This window comes from Pistacia vera, unplaced genomic scaffold (assembly GCF_008641045.1).
Source record: "Pistacia vera cultivar Batoury unplaced genomic scaffold, PisVer_v2 Contig393, whole genome shotgun sequence".
NCBI classification, from domain to species: domain Eukaryota; kingdom Viridiplantae; phylum Streptophyta; class Magnoliopsida; order Sapindales; family Anacardiaceae; genus Pistacia; species Pistacia vera.
In genome coordinates, this window is record NW_022196216.1 from 504,509 (window position 1) to 512,125 (window position 7,617).

Genomic DNA, 7,617 nt, shown 5'->3' on the forward strand with positions numbered 1-7,617 from the left:
TTTAATGTTTCTAGAAGATCTAGAATGGCATCATAATTTATTACAATGAAAGGAAAGAGAATTTTCTCGGCGAAACATTTTCATGCATTCTCATGCACACATTTACTATTCCTCTTCGTTTCTCATTGTTATTAGATCGCAACCCTAGATGGAAATGCTATAAGGAACTCCTTTTCCGGTGACACCAGAATCGGAAAACGGCTTCAACAACTCATACGGCGTAATCCCAGCTCCATTTCTGTTCTTCAACTCCTTATTCGCATTCCTTGCATCCACAACTCCTTCAAACTCCTTCAACTTCCCATTAAACCTCTCAAAAGCACTTTTCACGAGCGGATCCTCCTCCCACGCCGGCTCCGCCAGCTGCCCCAAATACTCCTCGTCTGGAGAGTGATTCGAGAGCACATCCAGCACCGTCATCAACCGTCGCCGCTTGAACCTGTGACGGAAAGCATCTCAAAAGCACAACTCGTCTCTCCAATAAGATTTCCAGCCCTCTTCGGAGTTGTCCTCTGTGGGCATGTTGATTCTTGCAATGGTTGGCCTGTTTGGGAAATAGCCTCCGTATGGATACTGCCCGAAGTTTCCGGCTGCGTGGTGACCGGAGGCCACCCATGCGATGGTTGTGACTATTTCGATTAAATCTTTCGGGGTTTTGAGCTCAGGCCACCATGGCGCATCCTTTTTATCTCCATGTCCGACGTTTTTGATCCTTTCACACATGCTGGAGCTCTTGATCGGAGGTGACAAGTTTTGGATCAGGGTAATAGTGGTTTACATAATCGGTCACCCATTGTTTCAATGCGTCCCGAGAACAAGTGCTCATTGGCGTAGGGGTAATCTTCAATTGTGAGCTTTAGGCCATGAGGAGAATTTGGTCTTCAACAGCCATCCCCCTGGTTAGCCACAAGAGGATAAAAATTAGGGAAATATTCGACCGCAGATTAATGAACATTAACAACAAATCTTACAGTTTTCGATGCAAAAAAGTTTACCTGTTGATTAGTCTTGGGGCAGTGCCTCCTGGTCAAAACGCCACAGCGCGTCGTATACAGCGAGCTGAGTCTCATGGAGACTTGCCAGGTGAGAAAGTCTTCGATATCCATCAGCATTGATTAGCTTTCCTCGAGCTAGGGCATTGATCTCCATTGTGTACCGAAATGTGGGTGCAATAGTCTATAGATTGGGTGCATCACACTGAGTTGCCGGTTGGTGGCAATTATTAAGGTTCTGTGCAACAATGAGTTCTTAACCTGCAACAGAAATTAATGTCGTTACAAAACCACTCTGGTTATCAAATGATTGATTGAATAGAGCACAATTTACTTACCGACTACTTATCAAACGACTCTGCAGAAAATCACTTATTCACAGACTACTTATCGAACCCGTTTCGTCATACCTTGATTTCAGTAAATTTGATCTTTTTAACAAACTTTCAAGAGGAAAATCGAGGGAGATGGCACGTACCAATGGCTAATAAGCTGGTGATAGCCAGCATCAATGGCGAGGACTTGAGCTTTAGCCAATCTCCATAGCCAGCAATCTGTGGAGTTCCAACTGGGAGTGTACACTTCTTTCCACTGGGGTTTGCCGTCCATCGAGGTCGAACGAGCCGATGGCCAGAGGCCTCAACGTGCCATCTGGGGTTAGGAAAACACCGTGCGAGATCCATAAAGCCTTGTGTTCTTTAACGTTCTCACTTTCTGAACTATGGTAGCATCAAGTCATGGTAATCTAGAATGAACAGACTTTTGTTTTGATGGCCTGTGGAAAATTAATCAACAACAATTAGTTTTAATTAATGGGGTTAATTAATCTTGTGCAATTTTTCATTTAGAAGAAATGGAAATTTATGGAGTTCTGTTTGTTTGTTGTACCTCATCGACAGTCATGAAGCCTTTGATTTCGTTCTCGAGGATCTCTGTGGTGATTTTTGATTCTGGTGGACCATAAACTGCAGGGTCGAGTGTGCTTTTCAATGGCCATTCCTGCACAATTTTTAAAGCAAATTTGAAGCTTAATTCTCTGTTCTGTTAGCATGATTTTAAACATCTTATTATTACCTTAATTTTATTCTTTCACATTTTCCTATGATCTAAGTTTTTCATCAAATAAATATAAAGATTTAATTGTAGTTAATATTTATATATATATTTATGATCAGGGTGTCGGACTAGCTAGCATACCCTCACCTAATCTTCGAGACCCTATAACATAAACAGATAGAGTTCTAGTGGTCACCTCTAATAGAGATAGATGTGAATTGAACTTAAGACCTCTTAAGTAATATATCCAATAGTTCTAATTGACAATTTGATCATTCAATGATAGTTAATACTAAATTCATTAAATAGTATAGGTAATGAACAGTTTACTAATATTAGTGAACACTGCAAAAAAAAATTCAATCAAATTTTTCATATTAAAAACAATTAAATTTTACTTCAATATTTACTTGGGTAAATAAATAGAAGTTTAGACGTAATTTTTTATACAGATATATAACAACCGTGACCAATTTTATGCATAATGGGTTGAGACCAGCCGAGTTTGCCGAGCAAACTCCTCATCCCTAAACCAAAAAAACCTATCTCCTGCCAATCAAAACAAAAAACAAAAAAATTATGCATGAGAACTTGAGATTTTTTAATGCCTTTTAAGAAAAAGAGAATGAGCAAATTTCTCACTGGCCATGGCTTCAGGGGTCTCGAAACGCAGCACATCTTCACTGCTATCCTCGATGGCCTTCACCAATCGGGGATGAGTGTTTTCCAGAACCCTTGTTTAGTGATGGGGGCAAGTTGATTCCTTCGTTGAAGAGGGAGTCTATGGTTTTGAAGTATGGAAACGATAGATCAGAGTCGACGATCGAAGTTTGGATCGTCGGGATTAAAGCATGCAGGGCGCAGTAGAGAGTTTTGGCTGAAAATGTTAGCTCTTTTATGTCTGAGAAGTCTTCATCTCTGGGTACGTAGATTGTGCTGGTGGCTAATTTCTCAGAATATGGATCTGCAAAGTCATAAAAAATAATTATAATTAGTCATTAATTGCATAATAGATATAAGAAAGAGAACAGTCTTATCTGTGCTCTAAGAGAGAAATATCCAAAATTAATGTCAGGAAGCAATACTGTTAAATATAATTCTAGGCAAACTAAGTGGGATTGTAACCAACTTAATATACACTTGAAAAAAGCCAAAACAAAAGTGAATAACATCAAACTAAAAACATTAATACATATATAGCTGGTCAAAACAAAAGCTAGGAAAAATTAATGAATTTTTTTAGTGGGGTCACCAGCCCCCACTCGCCCCTTAGCAAGTTCGTTGTGCTCTAAATAGCTTTTTAGTAAGAACGCAAGTAAATGTACATTTTATTGAATTTTTTTTTTTTTTTATTTCTTGAATGTTTTATCTGAAATGCATGCATTCCCATATTAAAAGTACTTTATATTGATTTTATTTGACCCATCAAACAATTTTCTCTTTATTTTAATGTTTTACAAGGTATATATGCTAAGATGTAACACAAATCTAACATCAGGTGGTAAAAGAGTAAAAGAGTTTTATGAGTTTTTGAGTTCCAATCTCCTTAGACACTAATAGGAATAGCCACTCGGGCTTTTACCTGCAACAGTTCGAAGGCCTTGGACGATTAGCTTAGGTACGCGCAAACTAGTCCGGACACCTCCGATGATTAAAAAAAAAAAAAAAAAATCTATATCTCACATTTTATACCTAATTAATTTGAAAGCATAAATGAATTATTTAGGTGATTATGTGATCCATGTCATATACTACTAAACAAATGTCACATCACTTCATACATAAAAACTAAAAAAAATTAAGACGTTTATTTAAAAATTACTGTTGCTAGTGAATGCAAATAAGTTCATCTATTTTTGGAACCCTAATTGATTCAATAATTGTGTGTACAATTATTTATGCTCTTCACATGTCAAGAGACTCTCCATGTTTGCTACCAGTCAGTGATGGATAGGCATTATTTTGTCTTTTGGGAAATCAATCTATCTCACTACTCGATATATATATATATATATATATCGTTTTTTTTTTTTAATGTGAATTAAAATCCACTGGAATACAAAAAATCTTAGAGTCTTCACACAAGAAATTCCTCTTTAACTTGGTCTTTCAGTGAACTTCCTAAATTAAGAAACTGGTCTTGATTTTAAAAATAAGAATATTAACGTAAGGATTAATTAATGCTCCAATATTTTGATTTTAAGCTTTCACTATCCCCTCAAAAATGACTATCTATCATTAAAACCCTAATTTTACGTTAAAAGAAGAAATGACTTCAAGATGCCAATGCTAGCTCCTTACCTTTGTCACACTGAGGCCTCCCTGTTCTGCAACGTCGAGGGTAAGGGTGTTGTTTCCCGCCGAGCACCGGCCGAGCCAAATCATTGCTCTTGTCGGCGTTTCCAAGATCATTGTACACATCATAGTCGTAAATTCTCTCGGTGTTCTTGCGCTCTCCTTGTCCGGTGCCTTGCAGATTGACAAGCTCTTCGGCTCTCAGCCTTGTTAGTCCATTCGGTGTGTTTGATGGCAAGTATGACTGATCTCACAAAACCAAGAGCTCAATAAGTCGATGATGAAATCGAATTAATTAAATTCGGGTACTGAAAAGCTTATATTCATGGAGACCAAATATATTTTGTTCAGTAATCAAGGACCACTACTGTAATATGTATGACTAATTTTCATAAATGGCCGATCATGGACCACTGTTGAGGATATAATTTGATTCAGAAAGTTAAAAATTTTCCAAAAAAAGAAAAGAGAATAAATTATTAATAATAATATTATGACTATCTAGGTAAATATCTGTCTCTCTTGTAATGTGATTGTTGTAGGATTGAATAAAAGTATTTCATGTTATTATCTGTTGGAAATTCTTTCTTCTATACATGTAAATATCATCATGATTTATTATATAAGTACAATATAAATATTCTAGTTATACATATTGATTAGATTTTTATCAAATGGTTAATATTACAAGAACAACTCATCACATGCTAGTACTTAATTATTTGTAATGTATTTTCTAAATTTTGGAAGATAAAGTTAGGATGATAATGGAAAGGATTCATGTGGAAAAATTATACTTTAGTTTTTTTTCCAAGAAATTTATGAAAAAAAAAAAAACTTTTATCCTTCTTAATTTAAGGTAAACCTTAAAATTATCCTTTAATTTTTTTTTTTTCCAAGAATTTTATGAAAGAAAAAAGAAAAAAAAAAAAACCATTGGTGGTTTAATTCGTTAATTATGATCATCTCAACTTTAAAGCAAAATCATGGAGCAATGAAATCTTTCTCCATTTATTTTTTACTTCAGCTGACTGACCATACGCCCTGCAAGCTTTCTGATGTTATATGCAAATAAAATATAAACAAAATAACAAATAATAATAATAAAGAAAAAAACATAGGTATAAACCAAGGTTTTAAAACCTGACCCGGGGTGACTGTTCAGGCGACCAGGTCACAAGTTAACCGGTTTAACCAATGGTTTGAAGTTTAAAATCTGGCAAACATGCTCCTAATAAATACCATCAGGCCCCATAGGTTTGAAATCTAGCAAACACAACCCCTGACCAAATGCAAATCAGTGATCGACTGGGAGAGCAGCGGTGACACACCAGGGAGGGCAGATTGGGTGATGGGTAGGACGAATCGATAGTTTGCAAGTTGAGGTATCGCGGGGAAATGGCAGATCAGTGGTGGAAGTCAAACGGTTGCAGTGGATTTTTTTGGCGAGATGACTATGGATTTTTGTGAACTGCAAGGGAGCTTGGGAGAAGGTAGATCGGTGGTCAGAGATGACTATTGATGACAGAGAAGGTCGGTCAACGCTGGGAAATGGAAGAAAAATTACTGGACAACGAAACATAGCGCGATGGTGGGAGATGAAGCGTCATGGCCCCAGAGAAAGTCAGAAGGTGGTCCAACAACAAGGGAAGGTGGAAGGTCGCCATAAAAGGGGATGTCATCGTCGATTTGCATTTGGCTAGAGGGTGTGTTTGCTGGATTTGAAACCTTCAAGGATTGTTGCGTATTAATCTCGAGTATGTTTGCTAGATTTCAAATTTAAAACAGTTGAAAGGGTAACTTGACCCGGAGAAGGCCCCGGGTCCTGATCCAACCGGTTAAGCTGTTGGATTAGCAAACTTAATCATAGGACATGGGAATCAGAAATAAACAAAAAAAAGTGACACTGACCTTAGCTGTAAAGAAGACTCTCTTCTTCTGCGTCTTATCGGTCTTAGGCTGAACCCATGAGCCACATATTATCTTCACCTTACCGGTATCGAATCCATCAAGAACAATATCCTTTAAGAACATCTCCTTGTGGTGCTCATTCGCCACAAACACCGCTCCAACTTCTCGGAAATCCGTCGGAATCTTGAACTCAGCCTCGTATGTTGCCTCTCCTTTCACCTCCTTCCCTTTGTGTGCAAACGCCTTAATGGTTGGTTTCTCCAATCCAGTCTCTGAATCCACCAGTTAAACGTCTTAACGTGTGCTCGAAGAGCTACAGTTTTGTTATATTAAGAAAAAAGTCATCTTCAAACGGTTAAAGTATCTATTCATCGACTTTAAAGGTTGAGATCTTAACTTTTAGTCACTGTTTATGTTAAGTCACAACTCTCAACGCCATTAAATTATTAAAAAAGATGAGCAGTTCAAAAACTGTGTCAAAAATTTAAATTACAGTATCTTGACGTGTTGAAAACTAGTTTGTAGTATTGATTCTTTTTTTTCTTTTTAAGCAAGTACTATAAATAGAAAATACAGAAAGGTCATAAAAAAACTAACCATCCTACCTCAAGGACAGGCCTTGGAGCAAATTAATCATATATATTGATTCTTGGAGCAAATTAGTGGAAGTATTGGCTAAGAATGAAGAAATAGTAAAAACAAAATAATATCTGTTCATCGATTTAAAGGGTTAAGGTATTTGACTTAGTTTTTAGTTACTTTTAGGCTAACACGCGTCTCAAACCATTTAATTAGAAAAGATGAACAGTTCAGAAACTGTCAAAAACTTGAAACACAGTATCCATACGACTGTGTTTGAAACTTACTGGGGTCGAGCTTGGCGCTAACGAGCTCCAAGAGGAGAGATTTTCCGAGGGCATCTTGTAAAGTATCCAAACTGCTGTCAATAGAAATGCTAGAAAGCAAACTACTGACGGTTGGAATCACAGTGACAACAGCCTTAACAGCGGTGATTTTTCGTTCCGTTAAATCGACTACTGAGGTTTTGATGTTGGAGGGAACGAACCCAACACGGATTTTCGGAGATTTCTTGAGGGAAGGTCGAGAATGAAGTAGAAGAAAAGCATTGGCGGAGGCGCCATTTCCATGGAGAAATGGCTTGTTGGCCAATGAGAAGAGGGGTTTGGAAGATTGAGATTGGTGAAGTTGAGGCTTCAACATTTGGCCTAGGGATTAATTAAGAGAGATATTCGAGAGAAATGGAGAGGGTTTGATTTTGGTTTGTGGGAAATTTTGTTGAGGCATGGGGTGTTTATATAGAAATTGGGATTGAGAGAGAGGGAGAGAGCATGAGTTTCGTGCG

At 37.4% G+C, this 7,617-nt stretch overlaps 1 pseudogene; it reads right to left on the minus strand.

The window, feature by feature from the left end:
• Positions 1 to 144: 144 nt before the first annotated feature.
• LOC116141152 lies at positions 145 to 7,574 on the minus strand (annotated as a pseudogene).
• Between the last annotated feature and the right edge of the window lie 43 nt (positions 7,575 to 7,617).